This window comes from Zea mays, chromosome 9 (genome assembly GCF_902167145.1).
Source record: "Zea mays cultivar B73 chromosome 9, Zm-B73-REFERENCE-NAM-5.0, whole genome shotgun sequence".
In the NCBI taxonomy this organism is placed as follows: Eukaryota; Viridiplantae; Streptophyta; class Magnoliopsida; order Poales; family Poaceae; genus Zea; species Zea mays.
Genome location: NC_050104.1, coordinates 117,941,778 through 117,961,254, shown reverse-complemented (window position 1 = coordinate 117,961,254; position 19,477 = coordinate 117,941,778). Strand labels below are relative to the sequence as shown.

General features: G+C 47.0%; 1 pseudogene; it reads right to left on the bottom strand.

The window, feature by feature from the left end:
• Positions 1-19,477, bottom strand: part of LOC103640211 (uncharacterized sugar kinase slr0537-like) — a 125,054-nt pseudogene that overhangs the window by 10,788 nt on the left and 94,789 nt on the right.

The following is a 19,477-nucleotide window of genomic DNA, read 5'->3' as shown; positions in this document are numbered from 1 at the left end:
TCCTACTCCGCCCATCCCCGACGTCGGAGCTCGTGGTCTACACCGACGCTGACTGGGTTGGCTGTCCCGACACGCGCCGGTCCACCTCCGGCTACGCCGTCTTCCTGGGCGCCAACCTCGTCTCTTGGGCCGCCAAGAGGCAGCCCGTCGTCTCTCGCTCCAGCGCTGAGGCCGAGTACCGTGCCATGGCCAACGGCGTGGCCGAGGCCTCCTGGCTGCGCCAGCTCCTCCACGAGCTCCACAGTCCCCTCCAGCGCGCCACCCTCGTCTACTGCGACAACGTCAGCGCGGTCTACCTCTCCACCAACCCCGTGCAGCATCAGTGCACGAAGCATGTGGAGATCGACCTGCACTTCGTCCGCGAGCGTGTCGCTGCCGGTGACGTCCGCGTTCTCAGCGTCCCCACCACGCTTCAGTTCGCCGACATCTTCACCAAGGGGTTACCGTCGAGTGTCTTTTTAGACTTTCGATCCAGTCTCAACATCTGTACAGGATAGAGTTGTGACTGCGGGGGGGTGTTAGACTACCCGTCTAGGGTTTGTGTTATTCCCCTTGTAATGACCGTTATACCCCTGTGTAATGGGCCTGGCCCAGTTACTCACTCTATTAATATCACTCCCAACCCCTGTTTAGGGTATGGGTTCCAATTCTAACAGGTTTGATGACTGGCGCCGTCGTGCACCGATCTTCGCCCGCCGAGAATCGCCGAATCTGATACCACTGTAACGCCCCTGGCCGCCGGCTGAAGTCGCCGAGGCGTGAGCCACACCGACCCGACAAAACTCAGGTATGGAGGTTCAACTGCTTTCTCTTTCTGTATTTTCTATTCTGTTCAAATCCTCTCTATTACAGACTCTTTATACGAAAACGTTGGGCCGGCTAAACCTAGACCCAAATACACGAGATTACTGCTAATGACTTAGCTAACCAAAGCCCAACACAGATGAAGAATACAATACAAACTCTCTATATCTCTGTGGTCGTCACATAAAACCAGATACATAATAAGGTGGCCTTTGTGTAGTGCATAGAAGAGGAGGCTTTAGATGCTTAGCCCTCCCCTTTTTAGAGTCAGTATGCACTATCAATGGAAGCGAGTAAAAGATTGGTCATGTAGGTCTGGGAATGTGTGTAGCTGGGCCCAGATGGTCCCAAGCTGTGAATCTGACAGGAAATCCTTTGAAAGAAGGCTAGTCTCACCGAAAGTCATTGTAGCAATGCTCGATGCAAGACACATCTGATGCAGTAACAGCAACGAGTGCACCATTCTGGTGAGCATCTTCACACGCTTGCTTGATAGCTTCAATTGTGTGAGGCAGCTCAAACAGATAGCCTTCTACAATTACTACATTTGATTTAGACACTGAGCTGGCCAAGTCTGAATCGTAACTCAGAGTTGACGAAGTACCCTGCAAAGACAGGAAGCACATACCACTGTTAGCATATATTGGTTGCAGGTGCAGCAGAATTGTGGATGGTTGCCCAATGATTTGTACTTGCAGGCTCATGAATCAAGGATGTATCATTAAGATCTCATGACAATTCTTGCTTCCATATTCATACTACTACTACAAACAATACCATGACGAAATTTCACTTCATCCTTTGCACATTGATATGCATATGGTTTAGATATGATAGTCTCTAAAGAGGCCAAATAGTGAACTGCTTAATGTCCAGACACAGGTTGGTACCTGAGGTATCTAAAGAGTGTAAAGAGGGTTGAGAACGTATAGCAAGCAAATGTAACTGGAATAATATCTAACAAGTTGAGAAATAGAAGAGTTGTCAGCAAAGGAAGTAAGGAACTGACCTGATACGCAAGCATACTTCGCTGTGCATCCGGTGTTGTTAGAACAATAACAGTTCCGGTTGCTCCATCTTTGACCGGCTTAGACAAGAAATGCACATTAGCACGGCGCAACTTCGCCCTAAAAGCGCGATTGAACAAAAAGCATTGTGTCAGCCAATACTCTAAAGGTCCTGAAACAGGAATAGTGACAAATTTGAGAATTACCTGTAGAAACTACCTAGTGGATCACTGCCCACACTGCCGGCCAACGCAATTTTAAGCTCTGGGCAGCCAGCAGACTGGCTACTGCCAAGTGCCAAGCCTTGCCAGCGCCACGAGCGAGTTGGACAGGGAGCCACCAGCTGCAGCCTTGTAGCTGCACCCATCCATGGCACGCAAGACCCGTCCCCTCTCCTCATGGTTTATGACCTTTCTCGTGCCTTTCTCTATGCTCAATCTCTCAAGGAACTCGTCGTCCACCATCCCTGAGAAGTCAACCTGTTTGCCCCACAGAACAGTCAGAAGTCAGAATTGATATCAAGTTATCAACAACAGATCCATACAGACAGAAGTTTGAACTACTTTTCACACATTGTGTCTTGGATATTTGGCAGATAAAAGCACAGATAAAAAACCGCTATCATTAGGGCTTATTTGGATATACATGGCTAATTACTAGCTGTGCTAAAATTAGCTTAAATAAGCTATGTATGGCTACCTAGTTGGCTAATAACTAGTTGAAAACTTGGCTACAAAATTAACTCGACTATTAGCCCTCCTGTTTGGACGCACTAGAGCTAATTTTGACTATTTTTTAGCTAGCTAGTGATTAGCCCTTGTATCCAAATAAACCTTTAGTCAAGTTATAATGTTGCACAAGTCCCTGTTAGAAACTAAACCTGGCACCATGTTGGTGCGTGGTTGCCAAGTAGACGTATGTGTGTCCGTGTGTTGTGGCCACGGTGTGTGGACAGCCATGGAGCTACATACGGGTGGTCGTTGCTCCTACGTGCGTCACGTTTAGTCTGTTGAGGAGCCGGCGTTGATTTGTTAGTAGGGTGGCTGCGTCGTGCGTGTTTGAGCATGTTGTGCGCGTGGCCAAGTCGTACGTGCAACTACATCTGATCATGGGCCATCCAACCCGACCAATCCAACTCACCCGGAAAAAACTCGACCCGACCCGATCAATGCGATGGACGAGCACACGCCATAGTTTTTTACCCGCAACAATCCACGGGTCGGGTACAGGCCATGGTTTTTTACTCAAAGCCAAAAAACTCCGACCCGACGCGTCCAACAGAGAGGCACGGGCCAACCCGACCTGACACTATACACGGGTCAAGCGCGAGCCGTGCCAAACGGCCCACGACTCAACCTTGGCCCGACCCAAACCCAACTTTGAACAGGTCTACGTGCGATACAAGGCACGACATGCAGTATAGAGGTGTGAGGGTGTTGTATTCTGCATGATCATGTTTATTCGGATCAAGCGTTGTGAGGCTTCGTGCCATGCAAGTTGCTTCTTGGCTTATTTAAGGCCTGCTATAACTACAGGTTAAGTTAAGGCCAAGGCAAGAGAGAAGCCAGTGTTTGTGCACTAGGCATTTGGGTGAAAATTGTAGTGTGCTCATCTTACTCCATATCTCGTTGTGTTCTCGTGTTTAGGCGTGTGAGCGATTAGAAATTCCAACAATTGGTACCGAAGCCATTTTATGCCCAAGATCCTGTGCTACTACCTCGAGTACGAGTCCATGGCGATGGTTCCGCACGACGCTGGGGGAGTTCGGTCTCCATGTCATACCTGGTGCTCTCGCTAACGAGATACATGGCATGGACGATCGAGGCGGAGGCAATCCTTGCCGCGAGGGTCTCTGGGAGGCCATGTCTTTGTCGGGTGATGGTGAGGTGGACGGGCGGAAAAACAAGACGACGCGGGCGCAGCTTCTCTAAGCCTTGCCTAAGGACATCTTGATGCATGTCTCCACCAAGAAGACGACGGTGGAGGTGTGGGCGAGCCTCAAGACTCGTTTCGTCGGGGCGGATTGGGTCATGACGGCGCGCCTCCCCACGCTCAAGGGGGAGTTCGACAAGCTATGCATGGAAGATAGAGAGCAGTTGGACGACTACGCTGACAAAATAAGCGGCATGTCGCGCGTTACGTCGGGCTTGGCACGATGCTCGACGACGACGCCATGGTGAAGAAGCTCCTCAACACCATCCTGGATCGGCTCTTCCCAGCCGTTGCGGGCATCGAGCAGTTCTGCAACGTCGAGATGATGGCGCTCGAGGAGGCTCTTAGCGGGCTGAAGGTGTTCGACGAACGTTTCCGGCGGCGCACTCGTGTTGGTGGCAAACGACGTGAGGACCAACTCCTCACGGAAATCGAGTGGAAAGCTCGGCAAAAACCCAAGTCATCGATTAGGAGGTGCTTCAATTGCGGCATTCGCAGCCACTTTGCACGGGACTGCCACAAGCCGAAGAAGGAGGAGGCTTTACTCGCCGATGATGGTGAAGAAGCGACGCTCCTGTGAGTGTGGGAAGCGGCTCTTTGTTTAGGGGAGATTGTTAGAAAATAAACCCGACACCATGTAGATGTGTGGTTGCTAAGTAGACGTGTGTGTGTGTGCATGTGTTGTGTCCAGGGTGTGTGGACAGTCGTGGAGCTACATGCAGGTGGTCGTTGCTCCTACGTGTGCCACGTGGAGTCTATTGAGGAGCCGACGTTGATATGTTAGAAGGGTGGCCACGTCGTGTGTGTTTGAACGTGTCGTGCATGTGGCTTAGTCGTATGTGCGACACAAGGCAAGACATGTAGCATAGAGGCGTGAGGGCGCTGAGTCTGCTGCATGATCTTGTTTATACGGATCAAGCGTTGTGAGGCTTCGTGCCATGCGAGTTGCTTCTTGGCATATTTAAGGCCTGCTATATCTATAGGTTAAGTTACAGCCATGCCAAGGCAATAGAGAAGCCAGTGTTAGTGCAGTGGGTGTTTGGGTGAAAATTGTCGTGTGTTCATCTTGTTCACTTGTATTCCTACTCCATCTCTCGTTGTGTTCTCGTGTTTAGGCGTGTGCGCACTTAGAAATTCCAGCAGTCCCTATTGTCATCAAGCGCCCTCCTATTAAGGGCATGTTTGTTTCCCCTTGCTAAACTTTAGCATTGTCGTTTTGTTAAAGTTTAGCTACTAAAGAAATAAACAGTGTGGCTAAAAGTATTGTCCATTAGCACAATAGCTCCCCCCCAAAGGTGCTAAAATGAGCTAAAAGTGGTCCTGAACTCCTTTCTCTCTCCTCCCACTCACAACCGTAGTTTTTTCTCTCTCTCCTCCCCCATGTGTGGCTATAGAAATATGGCTACAATTAATGTGCTAAAGTTTAGCACTTGTATCCAAACAACCTCAAAGTGCTAAAGTTTAGCAAAAGTTTAGTAGGTGCTAAACTTTAACACTATGGAAACAAACAGGCCCTAAATACTTGAGAGGCAAGTAAAGAGCCTCAACAGTTTATTCACGACATCCAATTAAAATTCTGGCCTAATATGGAGTCGAAAGCATTTGAATTTGATGAGATGGTTGACTAAGGACAGAATTATAAATGCATTCTTGCCAGGACTAGGATGTAGTAGTAGTAGGTATGTACTGTGTCAGCATTCAATTTCTTTGGGTGCGGCCGTGCGGGCGCGCGACCAGATGGAGAACAACAGCATCCAAGGAGTCGACTCTAGCTATCGCTGATTCCACAATGGATCCAATATCTAGAAAAACAATTTTACAGGACACGCGAAGGGGCAAAGGGGGAGAAGACAAGGGTTGCCTGTCAACAACCACACCAACGGAGTGTATTGATTCAACTTAACAGTAGCGATTACAGAGAATTAGAATCCCGAAAGGAAGAACAACATGATGTTAGGGATGGGAGAAGAATGTCGAAGCCACTCTATAAGGGTCTAGAAGATCCTAGATATGGAAGTAGAGGATATATGGGAGGGAGTAAACTTGAGAAGGAAGATGAACTACGTAATCTCCTCCTCCCCTGCCTTTCTAGTGACTGCCTCTCTTTGTAGTGTTCCTTTAGCAACCTGGGCCGTATGGCCATTTGGGCTCACTTTCCTAACATTCCCCCTTCTTAAAAATCGGCTTGCCCTCAAGCCGATACATCGCATTGTTTCCACCGGGATCCCATTGCAAGTGCAAGACACGAATCCCATCACACCTCTCTTGGTCATGGAAGATCACATCATCAGCTAAGCCAAAGTAAGTATCATTTGCATGTTCCACAACTTCACTCTCTGTCTTGTACTCCTTAACACGGATGACTGTCCAAAAACTTCCTCTTGCCCAATTTGCATGGACGTACTAACAGCTGTTATAATTGTATGTGCAAGAAAGAGCCCTCTTATGAGATGTTGTGGTCGGTCATCTCCATACAGAATTGTGGCACCTTCACTTCTTACAGCCGAGATCAACTTCTTTATCTTCTCGCATTGTTCTTCACTGACAACTGAACCTAGTCTGCAGCCGTCCTCCACTGGATCTGATACGTTCATATTCTTTGCCCATCCAACCAATCCATCCAAGAATTGCTTTGCAATTTCCTTATGCAACTGTAGACACGAAGTAGTATTGCAGACTTGGCCAGCATTCTGAACATAAGCAACATCTTCCGGAGTAAACAGACCTGATTCACCAACAACCAAAATTCCCTTTTCCCTGATGCTATCCCCATGCCTCTCGAGCAACATCTTGGTGTTCGAAGTATAAAGAACAAATGTCTCAAGGCTTCGGTTATTTATACCAGTAAGCTTAACTCCATTTATGTTCAGTGGACACTCCATCTCTCTTCCATCATGAACCTCAATAAGAGCTATTATTCCCAACTCTTCACAAATCTTCTCAAGATTCTCAAAGCTTCCCTGAAAGTATTTTTATCCGTCAAAATGCTCAAACATGCAGTTCCATTCTTTTCATAAGGTTGACCAATTTCAACAGGATTAAAGTCCTCCTTGAGCACGCCCCTACTCGAGGATGCTTTATTGACCTCAGCAAACAATGCAGGCACCCCATTACGCTTTTACGCAACTTCTAAAGCACCAAAGAAGTGTGTGACAGCGCTGTCCACTATCACATTGCTCCTGCCACCCTTCATGCTATAGCCACTGATCAGCATGTTATGGATGACAAAGTCTGGATGAATACACATCCTTTTCATCTCGTCAATGGGTCTGCGAGCTTCATCAAGCCACCCAAGCCAGCAAAACACCCTCATCAGCATATTGTGTGTCACATCATCTATGAAATCCTCTTCTTCTCCATCTTTACCATGATCTCATATGCGCCTTCCATATTTCCACCTGTGTAGTAGCTATTGATCAGAGCACTGTACATCACCGCTGATGGTGACACCTCTCCCTTAATCAGCATTTCGTCGAACACCTTCACGGCGTCCTCCATAACATACTTGAATAGAGCTAGGCCTTGCAGATGACCCTATCGCATCATGCTGTCCAGTGCCGTCTTTGCATCGGCAGGCTTGTTCTTCTTCTGAAAGCTATCAACTAGGAGCTCATGTGATCTAGAGTCAGTTGAGACCTCAGAGTGTGTCATAATGGTAGGAACCTCCTATGCGGCTTCCGACATTCCTTTTGCATGCCCACAAATAAGGTTGTTGAATGCAGGCGTCCTGCTCCTCATGACTGAGGGACCCAGGCTGGGCCTTGGCGCAGGTCTAGAACCAGGCGTCGGAGTAGATCCCGAGCTTGAGCCCTTGCCATGGACGTAGTCCGCCAGCGCCTTGGTGTTGGCGCTGGTCACTGGCTTGTCAACAACGGTCTCCGACACGGTGTTATTCTCCAGCTCCTCCGGGATGGCCAGCACCAGCTTGGTCGTCGATGAGACGTTCAAGCATTTTGCCGAACACTTGGCAGGCATACCTCTGATGCAAGCAGTGAGACGCTTCTCGGATGCTGCCAACTCCGCGAGCAGCAACGCAAAATCATCCTCCGCATAACTGTAGATCGCGCCACACTCGACGTCGTCAGTGTTGGAGAAGGCAGCATCGGCGCGGACGCGAAGGGAAGAGCAGTGGAAGAATCGAAGACACGCTCCTCCAGAGGGTGAGCAGGTTGTTCAAACAGCTCACCCCAACCATCGACGACCACCTCTGTATCAAACTGCTCAATAACGTTGGAGTCGTCGAACAACTTTTCGAAGGTTGCTGTGGCGGACTCTAGGGCACCGACGCGTGCTGCCAGGGCCACTTCCAGTGTGTCCAACCGCTTGTAGTTCACGGCGACCTGAGCATCGAGCTCCGTCCTCAATGTCGCGGAAGGCGCAGTGGCCACAGCTACCGTCAGGTTGTAGATCGACACCGAATGTTGCGCCACTGTCGACTCCCGACCATGCCATCGCGCTTCCTAGGCAGCGAGGCAGTCACTGATCTCGCGAAGGATCTTCGACTATTCCTCCATTGCGGACTGCAGGTTGGGCTCCATGGACTACGAGATCGGTGACCTTTGATACCAATTGTCAACAACCACACCAACGGAGTGTATTGATTCAACTTAACAGTAGTGTAAGGGAATTAGGCTTACACCTACTTCCTAATTGATTTTGGTGGTTGAATTGTGCAACACAAATAATTGGACTAACTAGTTTGCTCTAGATTATATGTTCTACAGGTGTCAAAGGTTCATCTACAACTACTAAATCGACTGTCCGGAATACTGTAGATTATTCCGGACAGGAGAAGCTTTTTGGAAAAACAGGCCAAGCGCGGACCGTCCGGGCGCCTGTGGCGGACCGTCCGCGACACAAGGATGACCCTCGGACAGAACCAATGCAAAAATCCGTGTCTGCACTATGGACCGTCCGGAGGATAAGCGCAGACCGTCTGAGACCTCGCTCGGACCGTCCGGCCTCAGGCGCGGACCGTCCGGTAGGCAAGGATCCGAAAAACCCGAAGGTGACGGGTTCGGAAGAATGAATTATAGCGGAGTTGTGGACCGTCCGGGGTGCACGACCGGACCGTCCGCGACTGGGTCTGTCTGACATCTGACGACGCATTAAATGCAATATAGCCGTTGATATAGCCGTTACTGCTGACCGTTGCATTTTCAGCCGTTGATCTACAGGGGCGGACCGTCCGGACCTGGCGGGCGGACCGTCCGCGCTCAGCAGAATGGAGTAACGACTAGGAAGTGGTTGGTGGCTATAAATACAACCCCAACCACCTCCATTCACTTCAACCCAAGCATTCCAACCTTCAACATTCAATACAAGAGCTAGCAATCCATTCCAAGACACATTCAAAGCCTCCATCTCTCCAAGTTTCACAATTGAGAAAAGAGATCATTAGTGATTATTGACTTGAGAGAGAAAGTGATCCGTGTGTTATTTGTCGCTCTTGTCGCTTGGTTTTTGCAATCGTGCTTTCTTTCTTGATTCTTTCTTGCGATCAAAACTCACTTGTAATTGAGGCAAGAGACACCAATCTTGTGGTGGTCCTTGTAGGAACTTTGTGTTCCAAGTGATTGAGAAAAGAAAGCTCACTCGGTCCGAGAGACCGTTTGAGAGAGGGTAAGGGTTGAAAGAGACCCGACCTTTGTGGCCTCCTCAACGGGGAGTAGGTTTGAGAGAACCGAACCTCGGTAAAACAAATCCGCGTGTCTCACTTCATTATTCGCTTGCGATTTGTTTTGCACCCTCTCTCGCGGACTCTATTATACTTCTAACGCTAACCCGGCTTGTAGTTGTGATTATTTTTAAGATTTTCAGTTTCGCCCTATTCACCCCCCCTCTAGGCGACTTTCAATTGGTATCAAAGCCCGGTGCTTCATTAGAGCCTAACCGCTCGAAGTGATGTCGGGAGATCACGCTAAGAAGGAGATGGAGACCGGCGAAAAGCCCACTACAAGCCATGGGAGCACTTCATCGGAAGAATCCTGCACCAAGAGGAAGGAGAAGAAGAAGGACTCCTCCAAACGGAAGGAGAAAAGATCCTCCTCTTCTCACCACAAAGAGAAGAAGGAAAAATCTTCTTCTCACAAGTCGCATCGGAGAGGCGACAAGCACAAGAGGATGAGGAAAGTGGTCTACTATGAGACCGACACTTCATCAACATCGACCTCCGACTCCGATGCACCGTCCGTAACTTCTAAGCGCCAAGAGCGCAAGAAGTTTAGTAAGATCCCCTTACACTATCCTCGTACATCTAGACCTACTCCATTACTTTCCGTTCCATTAGGCAAACCGCCAACCTTTGATGGCGAAGATTATGCTAGGTGGAGTGATTTAATGAAATTTCATCTAACCTCACTCCACAAAAGTATATGGAATGTTGTTGAGTTTGGAGCACAGGTACCATCCGTAGGGGATGAAGACTATGATACGGACGAAGTGGCCCAAATCGAGCACTTCAACTCTCAAGCTACAACCATACTCCTAGCCTCTCTAAGCAAGGAGGAATACAACAAGGTGCAAGGGTTGAAGAATGCAAAGGAGATTTGGGACCTACTCAAGACCGCGCACGAGGGTGATGAACTCACCAAGATTACCAAGCAGGAAACGATTGAGGGGGAGCTCGGTCGTTTTCGTCTTCGCCAAGGGGAGGAGCCACAAGATATGTACAACCGGCTCAAAACCTTGGTGAACCAAGTGCGCAACCTCGGGAGCAAGAAATGGGATGACCACGAGGTGGTAAAGGTTATTTTGAGATCACTTATTTTCCTTAACCCTACTCAAGTTCAATTAATTCGTGGTAACCCAAGATATACACTAATGACTCCTGAGGAAGTAATCGGGAATTTTGTGAGCTTTGAATGTATGATCAAAGGATAAAAGAAGATCAACGAGCTTGATGAACCCTCCACGTCCGAAGCACAACCAGTGGCATTCAAGGCGACGGAGGAGAAGAAGGAGGAGTCTACACCGAGTAGACAACCAATTGACGCCTCCAAGCTCGACAATGAGGAGATGGCTTTAATCATCAAAAGCTTTTGCCAAATCCTCAAACAACGGAGGGGGAAGGACTACAAGTCCCGCTCCAAGAAGGTTTGCTACAAGTGTGGTAAGCCCGGTCACTTTATAGCTAAATGTCCATTATCAAGTGATAGTGACAGGGGCGACGACAAGAAGGGGAGAAGAAAGGAGAAAAAGAGGTACTACAAGAAGAAGGGCGGCGATGCCCATGTTTGTCGGGAGTGGGACTCCGACGAAAGCTCAAGCGACTCCTCCGACGACGAGGACGCCGCCAACATCGCCGTCACCAAGGGACTCCTCTTCCCCAACGTCGGCCACAAGTGCCTCATGGCAAAGGACGGCAAAAAGAAGAAGGTTAAATCTAAATCCTCCACTAGATATGAGTCCTCTAGTGATGATAATGCTAGTGATGAGGAAGATAATTTGCGTACCCTTTTTGCCAACCTTAACATGGAACAAAAGGAAAAATTAAATGAATTAATTAGTGCTATTCATGAAAAGGATGACCTTTTGGATTCTCAAGAGGACTTCCTAATTAAGGAAAATAAGAAACATGTTAAGGTTAAAAATGCTTATGCTCTAGAAATTGAGAAATGTGAAAAATTATCTAGTGAGCTAAGCACTTGCCATGAAACAATAGACAACCTTAGAAATGAGAATTCTAATTTATTAGCTAAAGTTGATTCTATTGCTTGTAATGTTTCAATTCCCAATCTTAAGAATGACAATGATGATTTACTTGCTAAGATTGAAGAATTGAACTTATCTCTTGTTAGCCTTAAGAATGAGAATGAAAAATTAGTTGCTAAGGCTAGAGATTTTGATGTTTGCAATGCTACCATTTCCGACCTTAGAACTAAGAATGATATGTTACATGCTAAGGTTGTAGAATTAAAATCTTGCAAACCCTCCACATCTATTGTTGAGCATGTATCTATTTGTACTAGATGTAGAGATGTTAACATTGATGCTATACATGATCACATGGCTTTAATTAAACAACAAAATGATCATATAGCTAAATTAGATGCTAAAATTGCCGAGCATAACTTGGAAAATGAAAAGTTTAAATTTGCTAGAAGTATGCTCTATAATGGGAGACGCCCTGGCATCAAGGATGGCATTGGCTTCCAAAGGGGAGACAATGTCAAACTTAACGCCCCTCCTAAAAATTTGTCTAACTTTGTTAAGGGCAAGGCTCCCATGCCTCAGGATAACGAGGGTTATATTTTGTACCCTGCCGGTTATCCCGAGGGCAAAATTAGGAGAACTCATTCTAGGAAGTCTCACTCTGGCCCTAACCATGCTTTCATGTATAAGGGTGAGACATCTAGCTCTAGGCAACCAACCCGTGCCAAGTTGCCTAGAAAGAAAACTCCTAATACATCAAATGATCATGATATTTCATTTAAAACTTTTGATGCATCTTATGTTTTGACTAACAAATCCGGCAAGGTAGTTGCCAAGTTTGTTGGGGGCAAACACAAGGGCTCCAAGACTTGTGTTTGGGTACCTAAAGTTCTTGTTTCTAATGCCAAAGGACCCAAAACCGTTTGGGTACCTAAAGTCAAGAACTAAAATTGTTTTGTAGGTTTATGCATCCGGGGGCTCAAGTTGGATACTCGACAGCGGGTGCACAAACCACATGACAGGGGAGAAGAAGATGTTCTCCTCATATGAGAAAAACCAAGATCCCCAACGAGCTATCACATTCGAGGATGGAAATCAAGGTTTGGTCAAAGGATTGGGTAAAATTGCTATATCACCTGACCATACTATTTCCAATGTTTTTCTTGTAGATTCTTTAGATTACAATTTGCTTTCTGTATCTCAATTATGTCAAATGGGCTACAACTGTCTCTTTACTGATGTAGGTGTCACTGTCTTTAGAAGAAGTGATGATTCAATAGCATTTAAGGGTGTGTTAGAGGGTCAGCTATACTTGGTAGATTTTGATAGAGCTGAACTCGACACATGCTTAATTGCTAAGACTAACATGGGTTGGCTCTGGCATCGCCGACTAGCCCACGTTGGGATGAAGAATCTTCATAAGCTTCTAAAGGGAGAGCACATTTTGGGACTAACAAATGTTCATTTTGAGAAAGACAGGATTTGTAGCGCATGCCAAGCAGGAAAGCAAGTTGGGTCTCATCATCCACACAAGAACACCATGACTAGTGACAGGCCACTGGAGCTCCTACACATGGACCTATTCGGCCCGATCGCTTACATAAGCATCAGCGGGAGTAAGTACTGTCTAGTTATTGTGGATGATTATTCTCGCTTCACTTGGGTGTTCTTTTTGCAGGAAAAATCCCATACCCAAGAGACCTTAAAGGGATTCTTGAGACGGGCTCAAAATGAGTTCGGCTTAAGGATCAAGAAAATTAGAAGCGACAATGGGACGGAGTTCAAGAACTCACAAATAGAAGGCTTCCTTGAGGAGGAGGGCATCAAGCATGAGTTCTCTTCTCCCTACACGCCACAACAAAATGGTGTAGTGGAGAGGAAGAATCGAACTCTATTGGACATGGCAAGAACCATGCTTGATGAGTACAAGACACCGGATCGGTTTTGGGCCGAGGCGGTCAACACCGCTTGCTACGCCATCAACCGGTTATATCTACACCGAATCCTCAAGAAGACATCCTATGAACTCCTAACCGGTAAAAAGCCCAACATTTCATATTTTAGAGTTTTTGATAGCAAATGCTTTATTCTTGTTAAGAGAGGTAGAAAATCTAAATTTGCTCCTAAAACTGTAGAAGGCTTTTTACTAGGATATGATTCAAACACAAGGGCATATAGAGTCTTTAACAAGTACTCAGGACTAGTTGAAGTTTCTTGTGACGTTGTGTTTGATGAAACTAACGGCTCTCAAGTAGAGCAAGTTGATCTTGATGAGATAGGTGAAGAACAGGCTCCGTGCATCGCGCTAAGGAACATGTCCATTGGGGATGTGTGCCCTAAGGAATTCGAAGAGCCTCCAAATACACAAGATCAACCATCCTCCTCCACGCAAGCATCTCCACCAACTCAAAATGAGGACGAGGCTCAAGTTGATGAAGGAGAAGATCAAAGAGATGAGCCACCTCAAGATAACGGCAATAATCAAGGGGGAGATGCAAATGATCAAGACAAGGAGGATGAACAACCAAGGCCGCCACACCCAAGAGTCCACCAAGCAATCCAACGAGATCACCCCGTCGACACCATCCTCGGCGACATTCATAAGGGGGTAACCACTCGATCTCGTGTTGCACATTTTTGTGAGCGTCACTCTTTTGTTTCCTCTATTGAGCCACACAGGGTAGAGGAAGCACTCCAAGATTCGGATTGGGTGATGGCGATGCAAGAGGAGCTCAACAACTTCACGAGGAACGAGGTATGGCATTTGGTTCCACGTCCTAATCAAAATGTTGTAGGAACCAAGTGGGTCTTCTGCAACAAGCAAGACGAGCATGGTGTGGTGACAAGGAACAAAGCTCGACTCGTGGCCAAGGGGTATTCACAAGTCGAAGGTTTGGATTTTGGTGAAACCTATGCACCCGTAGCTAGGCTTGAGTCAATTCGTATATTATTAGCCTATGCTACTTACCATGGCTTCAAGCTTTACCAAATGGACGTGAAGAGTGCCTTCCTCAATGGACCAATCAAGGAAGAGGTCTATGTTGAGCAACCTCCCGGCTTTGAAGATAGTGAGTATCCTAATCATGTCTATAGGCTCTCTAAGGCGCTTTATGGGCTCAAGCAAGCTCCAAGAGCATGGTATGAATGCCTTAGAGACTTCCTTATTGCAAATGGCTTCAAAGTCGGCAAGGCCGATCCTACTTTATTCACTAAAACTCTTGACAATGATTTGTTTGTATGCCAAATTTATGTTGATGATATCATATTTGGGTCTACTAACGAATCTACATGTGAAGAATTTAGTAGGATCATGACACAAAAATTCGAGATGTCTATGATGGGGGAGTTGAAGTATTTTCTAGGATTCCAAGTCAAGCAACTCCAAGAGGGCACCTTCATTTGCCAAACAAAGTATACACAAGACATTTTAACCAAGTTTGGAATGAAGGATGCCAAGCCCATCAAGACACTCATGGGAACCAATGGACATCTTGACCTCGACACGGGAGGTAAGTCTGTGGATCAAAAGGTATACCGGTCGATGATTGGTTCATTGCTTTATTTATGTGCTTATCGACCGGACATTATGCTCTCCGTTTGCATGTGTGCAAGATTCCAATCCGACCCTAAGGAATCCCACCTTACGGCCGTAAAACGAATCTTGAGATATTTGGCTTATACTCCTAAGTTTGGGCTTTGGTACCCTCGGGGATCCACATTTGATTTGATTGGTTATTCGGATGCCGATTGGGCGGGGTGCAAAATCAATAGAAAGAGCACATCGGGGACTTGCCAGTTCTTGGGAAGATCCTTGGTGTCTTGGGCTTCAAAGAAGCAAAATTCAGTCGCTCTTTCTACCGCCGAAGCCGAGTACATTGCCGCAGGCCATTGTTGCGCGCAATTGCTTTGGATGAGGCAAACCCTGCGGGACTACGGTTACAAATTAACCAAAGTTCCTCTTCTATGTGATAATGAGAGTGCAATCCGCATGGCGGATAATCCCGTTGAGCATAGCCGCACTAAACACATAGCCATTCGGTATCATTTTCTTAGAGATCACCAACAAAAGGGGGATATCGAGATTTTATACATTAACACTAAAGATCAATTAGCCGATATCTTTACCAAGCCACTTGATGAACAAACTTTTACCAAACTTAGGCATGAGCTCAATATTCTTGATTCTAGGAATTTCTTTTGCTGATTCGCACACATAGATTATAAATATACCTTTGATCATGTCTCTTTTATATGCTATGACTAATGTGTTTTCAAGTATATTTCAAACCAAGTCATAGGTATATTGAAAGGGAATTGGAGTCTTCGGCGAAGACAAAGGCTTCCACTCCACTCTACTACTCATCCTTCGCCGTCGCTCCGCATCACTCTCCTTCTTTGGTATAATCTTCACTTATATGTTTTCCTTGCCAAAGGGGAGAAAGCAGCTAGAACGGGCCTATACTTCATTCCAAGTATCCGTTTTTGGCGATTCATGCCAAAGGGGGAGAAAGTATGCCCAAAGCAAAAGGACCACATCACCACCCTGATTTTTAAAATTAATGATTTTCAATTGGTAAATTTCAAATTGGTATCTCTTTATGTTCTAAAGGGGGAGCAAGTAGTATTTTCAAAACTTGATATCTCAAAACCCTCTTGAACACTAAGAGGAGGATTTCATTTAGGGGGAGTTTTGTTTAAGTCAAAGGAAAAACATTTGAAACAGGGGGAGAATTTCAAATCCTGAAAATGCTTCTCGAAATCTTATTCATCTATCTTTGACTAATTGCAAAAAGACTTTGAAAAAGATTTACAAAAGAATTTGCAAAAACAAAACGTGTGGTGCATGCGTGGTCCAAAATGTTAAAAATAAAGAAACAATCCATGCAAGAATTCTTATTGGCTCAATTCCAAGCAACCTTTGCACTTACATTATGCAAACTAGTTCAAATATGCACTTTTATATTTGCTTTGGTTTGTGTTGGCATCAATCACCAAAAAGGAGGAGATTGTAAGGGAATTAGGCTTACACCTACTTCCTAATTGATTTTGGTGGTTGAATTGCCCAACACAAATAATTGGACTAACTAGTTTGCTCTAGATTATATGTTCTACAGGTGTCAAAGGTTCATCTACAACTACTAAATCGACTGTCCGGAATACCGTAGATTATTCCGGACAGGAGAAGCTTTTTGGAAAAACAGGCCAAGCGCGGACCGTCCGGGCGCCTGTGGCGGACCGTCCGCGACACAAGGATGGCCCTCAGACAGAACCAATGCAAAAATCCGTGTCTGCACTATGGACCGTCCGGAGGATAAGCGCGGACCGTCTGAGACCTCACTCGGACCGTCCGGCCTCAGGCGCGGACCGTCCGGTAGGCAAGGATCCGAAAAACCCGAAGGTGACGGGTTCGGAAGAATGAATTATAGCGGAGTTGCGGACCGTCCGGGGTGCACGACCGGACCGTCCGCGACTGGGTCTGTCTGACATCTGACGACGCATTAAATGCAATATAGCCGTTACTGCTGACCGTTGCATTTTCAGCCGTTGATCTACAGGGGCGGACCGTCCGGACCTGGCGGGCGGACCGTCCGCGCTCAGCAGAATGGAGTAACGGCTAGGAAGTGGTTAGTGGCTATAAATACAACCCCAACCACCTCCATTCACTTCAACCCAAGCATTCCAACCTTCAACATTCAATACAAGAGCTAGCAATCCATTCCAAGACACATTCAAAGCCTCCATCTCTCCAAGTTTCACAATTGAGAAAAGAGATCATTAGTGATTAGTGACTTGAGAGAGAAAGTGATCCGTGTGTTATTTGTCGCTCTTGTCGCTTGGTTTTTGCAATCGTGCTTTCTTTCTTGATTCTTTCTTGCGATCAAAACTCACTTGTAATTGAGGCAAGAGACACCAATCTTGTGGTGGTCCTTGTAGGAACTTTGTGTTCCAAGTGATTGAGAAAAGAAAGCTCACTCGGTCCGAGGGACCGTTTGAGAGAGGGTAAGGGTTGAAAGAGACCCGACCTTTGTGGCCTCCTCAACGGGGAGTAGGTTTGAGAGAACCGAACCTCGGTAAAACAAATCCGCGTGTCTCACTTCATTATTCGCTTGCGATTTGTTTTGCACCCTCTCTCGCGGACTCTATTATACTTCTAACGCTAACCCGACTTGTAGTTGTGATTATTTTTAAGATTTTCAGTTTCGCCCTATTCACCCCCCCCTCTAGGCGACTTTCAAGTAGCGATTATAGAGAATTAGAATCCCGGAAGGAAGAACAACATGATTTTAGGGATGGGAGAAGAATGTCGAAGCCACTCTACAAGGGTCTAGAAGATCCTAGATATGGAAGTAGAGGATATATGGGAGGGAGTAAACTTGAGAAGGAAGATGAACTGCGTAATCTCCTCTTCCCCTGCCTTTCTGGCGACTGTCTCTCTTTGTAGTGTTCTTTTAGCAACCTAGGTCGTATGGGCCATTTGGGCTCACATTCCTAACATTGCCTCACCATCGCCTGGCCGAGGCCTAGCACGTCTCATCTCTCTGGCCCGACGGCCGCTGCGGAGAGCTCCAAGACGTCGTCGACCTCACCGTCCCGCTGCCCACCTCGCAGGCAGTGCTCCTCCTCCTCGTCGCTCTCACTGGCGCCCACGTCCGAGAATCCGCCGAGGAGCGCTCGTGGCCTGCCCACCCGACCCACTGAAAGGCAAATGTGCCCTTGGGCCATTTCTATAATGTTTTGGTGATTAAGTGTCCAACACATATTAAGTGAGTTGATTATGTGCCAAACAAGCAAGAAGTGAAAATCATGTAACAAGGTACGTTTCTAGACTTAGTACATTGTTTTGAGTACTAACATATATTGTCTAAGTGCTAGAAACAGAGAAAAGAAGAGAAGAAAAGAAATGCAAAAGACTTGGCTTAGTACAGCCGAAGTCCAGCTTGGCTTGGCACACCGGACTGTCCGGTGGTGCACCGGACAGTGTCCGGTGCGCCAGGCCAGCCTCCGGTGAACAGGCCACTCTCGGGAAAAATCGGTGGCGTACGACTATAATTCACCAGACTGTCATGTGGTGCACCGGACTGTCCGGTGAGCCAACGGTCGCCAGAGCAACGGTCGGCCGCGCAATCCGCGGGCGATGCGTGGCCCGCGCCAACGGTCGGCAGGGGGCACCGGACTGTCCGGTGTGCACCGGACAATGTCCGGTGCGCCAACTGGCCCAGAGGTGCAACGGTCATCTGCGCCCGAATAGGAGGGAGATATGCACCGGACCGTCTACAATGACTGTCCGGTGGCGCACCGGACTGTCCGGTGCGCCACCCGACAGAAGGCAAGGATGGCCTTCCTTGTTGGCCTCCAACAGCTCCTAGCTACCTTGGTGCTATAAAAGGGTCCCCTAGGCGCATAGAGGAGTCACCCAAGCATTCACTAAACATTCTAAGGCATCCAGACTCTGCTCCCGCGCATTCGCTTTGTTGTGTTAGAAATTTGAGCTCCATTCGTGTCAAGAACTCCCTGTGTGTCATTTGAGCTCAAGTTTTCACTTGTGTGCGTTGGAGTGCTGCATTTTTGAGTCGTGTGTGCATTGCTCTTCCCAACCTTACTCTTGTGCGTTCTTTGTGATCAATCTTGTAAGGGCGAGAGGCTCCAACTTGTGGAGATTCCTCGCAAATGGGAAAAAGAGATAAGGAAGAAAAGCCGTGGTATTCAAGTTGATCATTGGATCACTTGAAAGGGGTTGAGTGCAACCCTCGTCCATTGGGACGCCACAACGTGGAAGTAGGCAAGTGTTACTTGGCCGAACCATGGGATAAAATCACGTGTCTCTTGTGATTGCTCTCTCTTTGATTGTCCGTGTTTGCAAGAGCTCATCTCATTGACTTGATTAACCCGCACTAATATCTTTATAATCAAGGTTGTTGGAATTTAGTGTTGAATTTTACAGGATCACCTATTCACCCCCCTCTAAGTGCTCTCAATTGGTATCAGAGTCGTTCTCTTCACTTAAAGGACTAACCGCCCGAAGAGATGGATCCTAAGGGAAAGGGGATGGTGGTCAACGACAAGGAGAAGGAATCCCTCTT